We start from the raw sequence: 12,588 nt of genomic DNA, 5'->3' as shown, positions 1-12,588 counted from the left end.
AATATTTCTGTTAGCTTTAAAAGCACAGCGAGAAATAATTTTAATTTAAAACTTAATTGAATTTCGAAATGAAAAAAAGAAGCTATGTAACCGAAGTAGAATTTTACAGGAAGAACAAAAAAAGAAAAATTTATCCCATTTCTCACAAGAATGATAGAACTCAACACTAAAAACTATGGGACAGATGTAACTCAGTTTCATGCAATTCAGCATTTTTCAAACGTCTTCTGACGCCCTTAGGGGAGGGAATAGGATAGTCTTTTGCTCCTCCTGTAAAATTAGACTTTCATTACACAGCCCCATTTTACATCTTCCGATTAAATTACAATAAGAATTTTAAAACTTATGCTTTACTACACAAAAAATTTTAAAAAGAGTTGAATGGGATCTGAAATATTTTATCCCCTTATACCCTTAAAATCTGTGCCCGTCTATTTGTTTGTCTGTTTCTAACATCATCTCCACCAGAATGGCGGGAAATTGAGTTTCGAGAGAGGTACCACCCGGATTCCAAAAATTTGTGGGAAGCCGTTTCGACCATTCTCATCATCGTACTATTTTGCTCAGGCGAGATATTAATAAAAAAGTATGAAAACGCTAATTTTCGCAGTCATTTTTATGAGTGGCAACAGTCTCATGCTGAAGTTAAAAATCTGCATTTTACTTTCTTGTACGAAGTAAAAAGGAAGTAAAAGTTTCAGGCATCATATTTCAAAGCAAATATCCATTTTCACCGCTATCGAATGCAATTTAACGATGTTTTTGCGTGACATCTGTACGTAAGGACAGGATAAAGGACTCTTTTCCCGCAAAAATATTGTAAAACTAATTCAAATAATTCTGAAGAGAATTTTTCGTGGCGTACGTACGTATGTATGTATCTCGCATAACTCAAAAACGACTAGCCTCAGAACGTTGAAATTTTGCATATAGGATTGCTATAGCATGTAGATGTGCACCTCGTATTTTGGTTGCAATCGGCCTCACCAAAGGTATATAAATATATGTATACATAAATCTACTCTGTTACTCGGCTCAATGATCCCAGTTTCTTTATTCTTATATGTTTGTAAATTGTGCATTTTTTGCTTTAAAAATGATTGAATTATGCTGTTCTTCTATTCCGGTTAAGATTTTTAAGCCTTTAGTAAATCTGTATGCGATATTTTTAGAATTAAATTTAAAAGTTGTTTAAGTGTCGTTAAGCCTAATATTTTTTCCATGGAGGCCATTGCTTGTTTACATTTGAAACAGCAGAATAGTAGATTTGTTGCCAATCTAGAAAATATAAGCTTCCCAATAACGCCTTGATTTTTTATTGCGAATTAAATCATGCTTAATCTATTATGGAATTTATTCGAGGAAATAAGTGTTTAATATTTACTTCATAATTTTCAATACAGACATCTTGAGTTTTAATGTATTTTTGCCTTGTCGCGAAGTGAGAACTGAATTAATTGAATGAGAAATACTGAATCGTCTGTGAAAAATATTGTTTCATTTTTGTTGTTGTTCTTTGCTTAATTTCTTTTATACATTGTTTTAGATTTATTATAGTATTTGATCAGAACATGTAGCAAAGGGTACATAATTCTTAAGATGAGATAAATTTTGAGCATTCTGAGTTAAAAATGAACGAAATATAACGCTGTTAAGTTAACCTAGGGGCAGAGTGCCTCTATGATAAACAAATATAGTGAATTTAAAGAGTGCATTTATTCTATTGTGGTTTATGCGCTATCGACGAAGTAGATTGAATCCAAACCAATAAGTTTAAATGAAGTGCAAGAAAAAATGGGTATAATTTAATATTTTGTACAAGGAAGTCATGTGGTGCACACATCAGATTTTTTACGAAAGGTGTTCCCATTGCTTGGTTCACATCGTAGATTTTGTTAATAAAAAATTAGAACTTTTACAAAATACGAAATAAAAATACCATTGCTAAACATTAAATATTTATTATTCTGACATTAAAGTAAGCACGCGATTGCACGTGCCGTCATTTTAAGTCGAATTTTTTTCGTTAATGTCAGCATTTTAAATAAACAACTGTTGTTGGTCCCCCTTCTTTTTGCTTTGGCAGCAGACCGCTCATCTGGCAGGCTTGCCCACTACTATTAATAATACTTGATAAAGACAAGATTGTATTTAATAAACTATAATTACATTTTTATTGAAAAGAAACAGTTGTGCAATATCATAAAATACTGGTATGCGTGAATTCACATAACTGCATTGAATTTCACTTTTATTCAGTTTTGCTACATTCATATATTAGATTTGTTTCAGTGTATGAAAATACACACCATTTCTATTTAATCAATCATTTTTATCTCAGTTGAGTTTCTGTTTTCTGAATATCCATAGAAATAATCTATGCAGAGATCAACATGAGAGCTATTTGTCTTCAACTCAGTTTGTTTACATGAATTGTTTCAAGAAATATGCAACATTGTTTTTACAGAAAGATAACAAATACATTTTTCGGCTCAGAAATTATCTAACAATCCACCCTTTTGCGTTGTTAAGTACATTTCAAAATGAAAAGGAGGAAATGTAAAGACCTATTCTATACATACATATATAAATCGCAAAATATACCACAGTATGATAAGAATCTTATTTTACATACTGAGTGAAGAATTATGAATTGTTTTATCTCTTCTTTTTTAGACAACAAATAAGCCTTCTAAGTTATTATTTATATTTAATAGGCTCTGATTCAACAGATAAGGAAGTCTGGATATTTTACACGGACTAGAATGTGCTAAAATGAAATTGTTCTCAAATTTTTCAAAATATGCATTTTTATTCAAAATACGTGTTTTCTAAAAGTGCATTCAGAATTTTCTTTCCTTTTTCATGTATGCTTATATGCTTTTTTATATATGCACTTTCAACGAACTTTATTCATAAATTATGAAAAGAAAAAAGAAATGAGGTTTTGCAAATAAAATCTGAAATATGTCAATCAGTTAAATTTAGAGAAGAAATGTGGGAAGCGGTAAAATGCCTTGAATTTAATAAGTAGAAGAAAATTTGTCATATTGTAAGATTCTTCTCTCTTCATCTTCTTACAGCCTGCCTTAGTTGCGTAATTGGAAAACACACCCAAACAGCAGTCGGAAGATTCAGATTTCGAATTTCGAAGACCGCATTGCTCATTTTCCGTGTTTTATGCTTAGATAAGCCTATTGACTCTACAAGTGGCGCCCGAACTAAAAGGTGGTGGATTCTATCACGTCACCAGCTCACCAGTTGCAGAGAGGTAAAGATCCTGAATACTGGTAGTTCGGTCCGAGATTTGAATCCTACGAACGGGCTGGCTGCATGGACGCTATTGTGGTTTTCCCAATGCGTAATGTATTAATACGAGCCAGGTTTTCTTAGAAAGTCCTCTACGAAGGCATCATTTCCCTCCATGTAGTGTGGAAAACGTAAATAATAATGATGAATATCACGTCACCATCAAAAAAGATTTGGCCATTGGGTTTCGGCCTTCCTAGCTGCCTTTCAAGAGGAGGAGAATGTACGTTATTTCTTTCGAATTTCCTTGTTTCGTCCTTTGTACTTTCCTTCTTTCGAATCCTGTGTGGCTTCATGATATAACGAAAAGTGCAGGTGCAGCTAGCAGTCCAAAGATCCCGAGTTCGAGTACCAGCCAAAGCATCGTTCATTTTTCATATTTCCTATTTCGATAAATCTAATGATCTACACTGGTGTGCAAAAATTAAGGACGAGACGGTTTTTTCAATATAACTTTGTACAAAAGCTTTCCAAATCAACACATTTAATACCGTAAGATCCCCAATACGTAAGGACATGAGTAATGTAAGCAACGCTTAATAAAAGAGAAATCAGAGGGATAAAAAGAAGCTTTATTGAAAAAGTAGCATGGAACGCAATGCGACTGAAGGCCGAAACATCCCTGTGATGGGTGTCCAGCAAGAAACATCCGGTCTTTAATAGGGGATATGATCTCCCCTGACTGCTAGGCAGGATTCACAGCGTCTGCCCATGCTGAGAATGAGGGTGTCAATGAGTTTTTGAGGCATTGCTGCCCATTCGTCTTGCAGCGCCAATCGAAGCTCCGGAATCGTTACTGGTGGTGAGGTACGAGCTGCCAAGCGTCTGCCTAGAAAATCCCATACATGCTCGATGGGATTGAGATCCGGAGATCGTGCCGGCCAATCCATACGTTCAATATCCTCACTCTCTAAGAGCTGTTCGGCAGCTACTGTGCGATGACATGGTGCATTGTCGTCCATGAAAAGGAACTGCGGATCCATAGCGCCTCTAAAAAGACGCACATATGGAAGAAAAATCTCATTACAATAACGGGTCCCGTTGACTGAACCTGCGTAGAAGATGTGAAGGTCTGTACGACTACCAAGCATGATGCCCCCCCAAACGAGAACACCGCCACCACCATACCTGGCCCTTTCAATTATGTTCGAGGGATGATTGCGGCTTCCCGGCTCTCTCAAGATGAGTATGCGATGAGAATCGCTACTCAGACTGAGTCTGCTCTCATCTGTAAAGAGTATTCGTCCCCATTCATTGTCTCTCCAGTTCCGGTGTTCCCGGCACCAAAGAGAACGCCTTCTCCGATGGGCAGGCGTTAGAGGTACACACCGTACAGGGCGTCGTGCAAACAGACCACCACCGTGCAGTCTTCTGGCCACGGTAAAACGCGATATTGGTCGTCCAGTCGCCTGTGTCGTGTGTCTAGCGATTTCTCCCGCTGTCTGCCGCCTGTTTCTTCTGGCCTGTAAGGCAATCTGCGGGTCATCTGCGGGTGTGGTTCCTCGTGGACGACCACTACTAAACCCCCGGATAGCTGTTCCTGTAGTTTGAAATTGTCTCCAAAGTCGTGAAACGATGCTGTGAGCAATTCCGAACTCTGCAGCCACACTTGTCACACTGCGGCCTTCCTCCAACTTCCCAATGATTCGACCTCGGGTAAAAGCATCCAGATGTCGTCTAACAGATTGATTATTCGCCATTTCTCGCTGAGGCAGCAACTCGGTGTGATTTTAACTGCAATACGGCGTGCAATCTCTTTGCCAGAAATACTGATCTTACACCGACAACATGCTTTATACTACTCAGACACTCCCCCATTACGTCTACCTGTATATCTGCGCATGTGTTACCGTAGATCACCTTACTTAATCTCCTGATTGGTCTTTTTGTCCGCTCTGCCTCTTCGTTCAGCTGATATGCTAATTTTTCGACTTCGTCCTTAATTTTTGCACACCAGTGTACATAGCCCCTCAATTTTTACGTAGACCAAAGTTCCTCAGCCAGTGAGTCTGATTTTTTTTTTTTTAACAGCCTCGGAGCTCTGTAATACGGTAGTCATTAATACTACTATGTCTAATATTATAGCAATAGTTGAAGTAATATGTTTCTTACACTATTGCTAGGATTCCACATATAGGCAATAGTTTCTATGACATTTTTTGCAGATTTCCAGAGAAAATTTGCAAGTCTACGCAATCTCGTATATTATATTATTTTATAAACTTTGGGAGTATATGTTTACGTAGTTAAATCTGGAGACTACCTCAAACAAAAACGAACAGAAAGTGATATTTTCATGTGTGATATTTGTAGTTAAATTATCTTGTGCAGTGGTAATTCAGAACTAATTATCTTTTAAAAGAAAAATAATTTCTCATTAAAATTTCAAAGCTTTTATTCAACCAAAATTCTTATACATTTCCGTAGTAATTCTTTATTAATCCCAATGATTTTATTGCTAATATTAAATCTCAGCTTTTTAATGTTAGGTTGTTGTGATTTATCTCACTTGTCTTACAGTAACATCAGAAAAAGACCACGGAATGCATTGTGAAAGGAGTGCAAGACTGCTCCTGTCGATGGCAACAGCCTTGAGCAACATACAGGTGACAACATACAGGTGACAACATACAGGTGACAATACAGGTGACACCCTCAGTTTTGCTGGAGAGCAAACCAAGGAAACGGGTCCGAGGAATTGTCAGCTTACTTCCTCTAACACCAACATCTTGAAAGGACGTTCGGATCGCCGCATATTTAGAGTGTCCCCATGCCGCACAGACACTATATATTTACAAATATGCTTGCCTTCTACGATATTCCAACGCGGGCTCTTCTGTGCAGCATGCAGCGTCGCCAAACACTATTCCGGTTGGACGACTCAACTTTGTAATGAATAATATTAATGCCAAATATTATCTTTCTGTTTCAATGGGCATAATTAGAGAGTGTTTCAGGAAATAATCCACGCGCTTTGTGTTTGAATTTTATTCCAGATCATACAGTTATTTGAGTGTAGAAATCATGTCTAAATTAGTATCTTCCACTGATGGAATTATTTGATTATTACGAAGATAAGAAGACAGCCTAAATGGAAGCATTACAATACAAAATGTACTTTCGTGGAAAGAAAAAGAGTTAAGAATTCTGAACGTTCTTTTTTGTAAAAATAGTTTTATACAGCAAACTACATTGCGCTATTTCTCGTCGATTATGTTGTATTGAAAGAATGAACAATACCAGGTTTCAAATAAAAATTGGTAATGATTCTTGAATTGATGTTCACATATATATGCTATCTTTTTAGTTCAGGTTCATATTAAAAGAAACGCTTTAATTTTTAAGCTCCAATTCGGTAGACTGACAAAAACGCATGCATTTCCAAATGTTAATTCACATATATATCACCATAACATTTTTTTTTAATATTTTCTCCGCGAAAAATTCAGATTAATCACTTTACTTAACTATTTTAACAAGGAGTTATTCAGAAAGTCTGAACCAGTAGATAATACCATTGTATTACGGACAGTGAATTTAGAACCTGTTATTGTTTGTCACAGCTAAGTATAGGCACACGTAGATTTAGCACATGTAAAAAATAGTAACAGGAATTGCTTAAGCCTATTATTTACAAACGTTAATTAGAAGAGTCAATTGTTTACTTACTCAGATGGTCTTTAAAATCAAGCAAGAATTAACAGTAGTATAAATTCTGAAAGAATTGTATTCTTAAATGGAAGTCAGATAACAGCCGGAGTGAGCGGGATCCAAAAGTACAAACTCGATTCAAATTATGAGTTCACTGCTTTGAATCGTCGAAGACGGAATGCAACGAAAATATCCAACGTAAAATAACTATATCCCGTTGCAGTAGACAGGCTCAATCCAACGCATCAGTTCGGAACGATAGCTTGATAATACGCCAGTTGAAAACTGATCTCCCCAAGTGCCCAGATCCAAAGGCAAAATTTCACCTCGGAGGAGAATCTACTACAGTACTGAACTATGGAAGTGGGAAATCAAATGGAGACACTTGATGCAAAGTTGTCTTCTTTTAAATTGTAGAAGAAGCTCATTTCAAATTAAGGCAGCCAAATTCAATAAGAATATGTTCTAAGTAATTCTTATCAAGCACTAGAAATTAGTCATTTGTCAGAAATAAAAATTAGTCTTTTCATTTCTTAGTCTCAGGTGGTCTCTTTTTTATTTACTTTTTATTTTTTCTTTCTTTGTTTAATAATTAAAAACGAAAATTAAGTTAACTAGCCAACCTATCGCTCGTCGTCACATAAGTTTCATAAGTAATAATAAGTTTCACCTATTTATACTTTTTTAATCATTAATCAAAATTGACTCATAACATGAACACACCTGACGTCATCTTTCACTAAAAGAAGGAAGAATTTATCTCCGAGAACATCTGCCAGAAAAGATTCAGGAACCGAATCATTGTAGGGGGAGATAAAATGATGCACCTACAGTTTTTATTTGAGTCAGAAAAAATTATATATGTACGGTTATTAAAATCCTACAGAGAAACCAATTTCCACATATATTTTTGCGCGCGAAAGAAACAAAGTAGATTCACGAGGAGCGAATTTAAAAATTTAGCTACATAGACACTCTGCTTAACATTCTATCGATCAAACAATTCTCAGATATCCAAACCGAAAAACGCAGCGGAAGACATTTTGCTGATCAAAGTTGTACAAAATATTAAATGCATAACTGATACAAAACAAATTAGAAATTCAAAGCTCGAGCACATATTCGGATAGATGAATAGATTATTCAAAATTTGATGGCTCTAAATTTCTGCGCAATGCGGGGAATATGCATACATGCGTATACATACAGATTATTCATTATTTAATTCCTTAAAAATAATACAGGCAATAATGTTTGGTGGCAGCCAATTTTAAAAGTTATTCGCCATTTATAACGACACAAGATCCTATTTCGTGACTAATACCTGCTTTGGGGCCAATAAATAAATCATGCATTTTATATATTTGAACAAAATACAGATGCTTTTGCTATATACATAATACCACTTAAATTTGCGCAAAGGAGTACTTTTTTATAAGAAACGTCCTTAGTGCCATTGAGTCCTCCATGCATATTCACAAGGCCTATATAGACCTATTCGTCTATGGTTTACGCTTATCGGATGAAATGTCTGCTTTTTGCGGTCATATTTGGAATGCGAGTTATCGTCCTGTACGCTTTGTAAAGAAACCTAAGTACACTTTGTGGGCTTTGTAAAGCGAAGAGAAACAGTGTTTGTATGATTAGATAAATTTTTATTTTATGAATGAAAGCTAAGGGGAATTATGTGGAATATATTTTAAATAACCTACCTGATCTTATTAATAGTTTATTTGTATTTGGTTAAAGAATGAATTTAAATTGTTAAAAGTACGGTAATTGTTTTGCAAGAAAAGTGTTTACATGGAAATGACAAATGTGCCTTTTCGTCATTTCTGTGTGAAAGAGTCTATTGTGAAAATGTTTCATAGCGCATTAATTTATACGCATAAAGGAATACTAAATAAATTTAAATTAAATTTAAATTCTCCACTTGGAATGCGATTATGTATTCTGAAATACACATTGAGATACATTAATAAATACTCTGATTTATGTCATAGGTCTTTAACTCATAGCGCTCATAGAATTTTTTTTTCTTGGTACACTACGCTCATAAACAAATAGTAAAGGCGATGAAGCAAAAGTCGCAAGCACAAGATTCTGTAAAGCTACGTTTTCTGTTTTAACCAATCGGAGCAAATCATAGGAGAAATAGTTTTACCAAGGCAACAAGAACAAAATCGTTAACATTTTAAATATTTTAGTGGTTCACAGGAAAAAAGGTAACCAGCAAATGCAAAATTGTTAATAACGAATCCTATTAATGATTTACAGTCTTCCATTTTCATTAAATCTGTAAGGAGAAAAAATCAAATAAATCATAGAAGTTAACAAATTAAAAATATTCTATTGCCATTATTTCAAGACAAAGTATTCATCCATTTTTTTGTCGTTTATTTTTTTAAATCACGTTTTTATCGTAAAACGAATTGCTATAAATCTCTTTTAAGTTGGCATCATGTCAAGCTTGGGCAAGAACTCAACCAACCGTGTGATTAAAAAGGAGACCCCGTTTTCTTGAAAACCACCGTTCCGACTTGCCGTTGGACAAATGCATTTATTGATTAACTTAAAAAATACTAAAAAAAATCTCCCTATCTATACAGAGTAAAGCAAAAGCAGTCAGAAAAAATGGAAGGGATTCAGATATGTTTCACTAAGCGGCTTTATTTTTTGCAGAATTGATGGAATTTTTATTGCGAGACCCCCTAGAGGAGAAATTAGAGAAAAAATTGTATCCGGTGGAAAAGGAATGATGTGTTGCTGAGAAACACCGGATTTCCAGATGAGTTACTACATTGTTATCCTGTTTTTAAGCGAAAGACAAAACAATTCTAATTTCTTGCTTCGTAAACGTATGCAAATTTATACAGAAAAAAATGAAATTATATAAGAAAATTAATTATTGTTTCTTTGTATGTAAAATGCTAAAAAATGTAGCAAGCAAACAATTGATGAAATTTCTACAATAGTTACGTAATATTATTTTTTATAAATTCCTTGAATTTCAGAGTTTTTCTTCCATTCAGCAGCTAGCAAGTTCCACTCAGAAAGCAATGGATACTTCATAAAAAATGAAGTTTAAAGTTTCTGGGCAAACGTACGACTCTATCTACTTTTCCTGTTCGTTGGACTATGAAACTCATTTGTTTCAGAAATTCAAGTGTTTTGCAAAATTGTTTCGCATAAAAAATAACAAAACATTTCAGTTTGTGAAGACATTGTTCTATTCTGACCAATTATTTTTAATTTTAGAAACTTTCCTTTCCCTACTAGTTTCAATGTCCTGCCCCCCCCAAAAAAAAATTAACGCCGTAGTATGTACACTGCTCAAAAAAAAAAAAAAAAAAAAAAAAAAAAAAAAAAATGGGACAGTCCTATATCTCCCGATCTACTGGGCCGATTGACAAAATTCAAATTGCGTTCTTCATGTCTCGAAAGCGCGACTTAGAATATATATTAGTTTTATATATAGAACTATTCTAACATAGGTATTTTGACACAAAATCGGACTTTTTCTGAAATAACATACCAATTTTTTTACATATTTCGACTCTACGACTCAAATTACGCCTAAATATGAAATTTTGTAAAATTTGGAGCGAAATTTACGGAGAAATTCGCAAATTTATGTTTGCAATTTTTTGGCAGTTTGCGCCAAGAACTTCTTAATATATGGCAACCTAGTTTGCTTTCCCGTGAGAGGAAAAAAAGTCACCATCGTTCCTTTTTTCCAAATAATATTCTTTATATTATATTTTTAATTATAACTTATTAATTTAAGTAAGTTTTGCTTTTTCGAATTTCATTTTAATTGTTTAAGTTGCATGGATTTTTCGAATAACTGTTTTAAAAACTTCTATCTACCTCTTCGAACTACGTAAATAAAGGTGCAGCGTTTATTTTTTTTCAAATAGTTTTCTTTATATATATTTTTTGTCATAGTTATTATTTTAGGTAATTTTTAAATTTTTATACTTTTATTTTAATTGATGTGTTGCACTTTCTCTTCAGATAATTGTTTTAAAATTTTCTATTTATTCCTTCGAACTGAGCATTTTAAATATATTTATTAATATAAATTTTCCAGAATTTGATTTTATTTATTTGAATTGCATTTCTTTCGGAAGAATACTTTGAAACCCAGACTACGATGCGTTTGAAAACTGTATATATTAAAAGAGAAAATACAGTAAAGCACAGTTAACACGCCTTTCAATGGTCCGTTCAGAAACGATATATATAAATAAGAGAGATGTATAACCGACATTTTAACTTGTGATGACTTGCATACACTGCTTAAAACAGTTTTATCATTGTGCCCATTTATTTACACAATTTTATCCTACATTTGGTTTCTTAAAATGTTATTCATATTTTAGGAAAATATTTTATTTTTGAAATCCCAAGAATCAAATATCATAAGATTAAAAGATTTTAAATTTAAAAAAAAAATACAAATACTAAATTTTATTTAAAAATTTATTTTTTCTTCTCTTTTTCTTCAGGCGTTCTACTTTATTCTTGCTCTTTTTCTTTAGGCATTCTGCAAGTATATTAAAAAGTATCCAACTTTTCGAAATATCTTGGTATTTCTAACAATCATTTTAAATAAAGTTATCGTCTTCCATTTCATAAAGGACCACAAACGGCCGAGCGGTAAAGTCGCTGAACACAGGTAGTTCACTCCGGGGTTCGAATCCCAATAAACGGGCTGGCTGCATGGGCGTTTTCGTAGTTTTCCCCATATGTAACGTGTATACGAGCCAGTTTCCCTTAGAACGTCCTCCACGAAGGCATTCCTCCCTTTAGGCAGATAGCTCCCGTGTGCTTTGCCATAATTAAATAATCCAATCCTTAATTAAATATAATTTATTTGTAACTTCTACTAGAGCTGACGGTAAGAACTGAAATGCAAATGAATAATATCGTGTGCAGTCTTGATTAATATAAAATTTAAAATATTTGCATTCAGACAGAAAGTGTTTTGAAATATTTGCAATTACTTTATAAGAAGGATTTATTAATAACCGTAATAATTTCTTATTATATTACTGATGATTAGGATTCAGTTCTTGACAATTACATTCTAAATTAGAATTTTAAGGATATAATGAAAATACGCTACGCACAAAAATACATTTTAGGATAAAAAAATGAGTTGAATTTTTGTGTTTAAAACTTCTTAAATTCATTTTATAAACATCCTATCCTCGTTGTTAATTGAATCCAGAATGTTGTGTGTCGTTTATATAATTATTCTTACTCTTCCACAGAACCTGCTGTTTTATCCAGCCATTAAATAACTGCAGATCATTTCTACATAACCATTGAACTTCCATTAATTCAGTCTCTAGAAGGTTGTATGTTTATATCATAATTTGACTTTTATAAAAATGATTATTCTAAATCTTATGTTTCTATAAAAATATACTGTGCTTTAAAATTATGGATGATAGTATCAGCCACTTAATAAGTAACAGTTTGTTTAGAAATAAATTATGCAGTTAATGTCATAAAATATTTTCATAAAATTCAAACAAAACATCAAACGAAAATTCTCAGTTTTAGACAATTCGATTTTAAAAAAGTTAAAATAAAGTAGCAGACGATAAAACGCCGAAG

Source organism: Stegodyphus dumicola, chromosome 7, assembly GCF_044657685.1.
Source record: "Stegodyphus dumicola isolate Sdum_Otavi_A_Nest chromosome 7, ASM4465768v1".
NCBI lineage: Eukaryota > Metazoa > Arthropoda > Arachnida > Araneae > Eresidae > Stegodyphus > Stegodyphus dumicola.
This window is presented reverse-complemented; position numbering follows the sequence as displayed.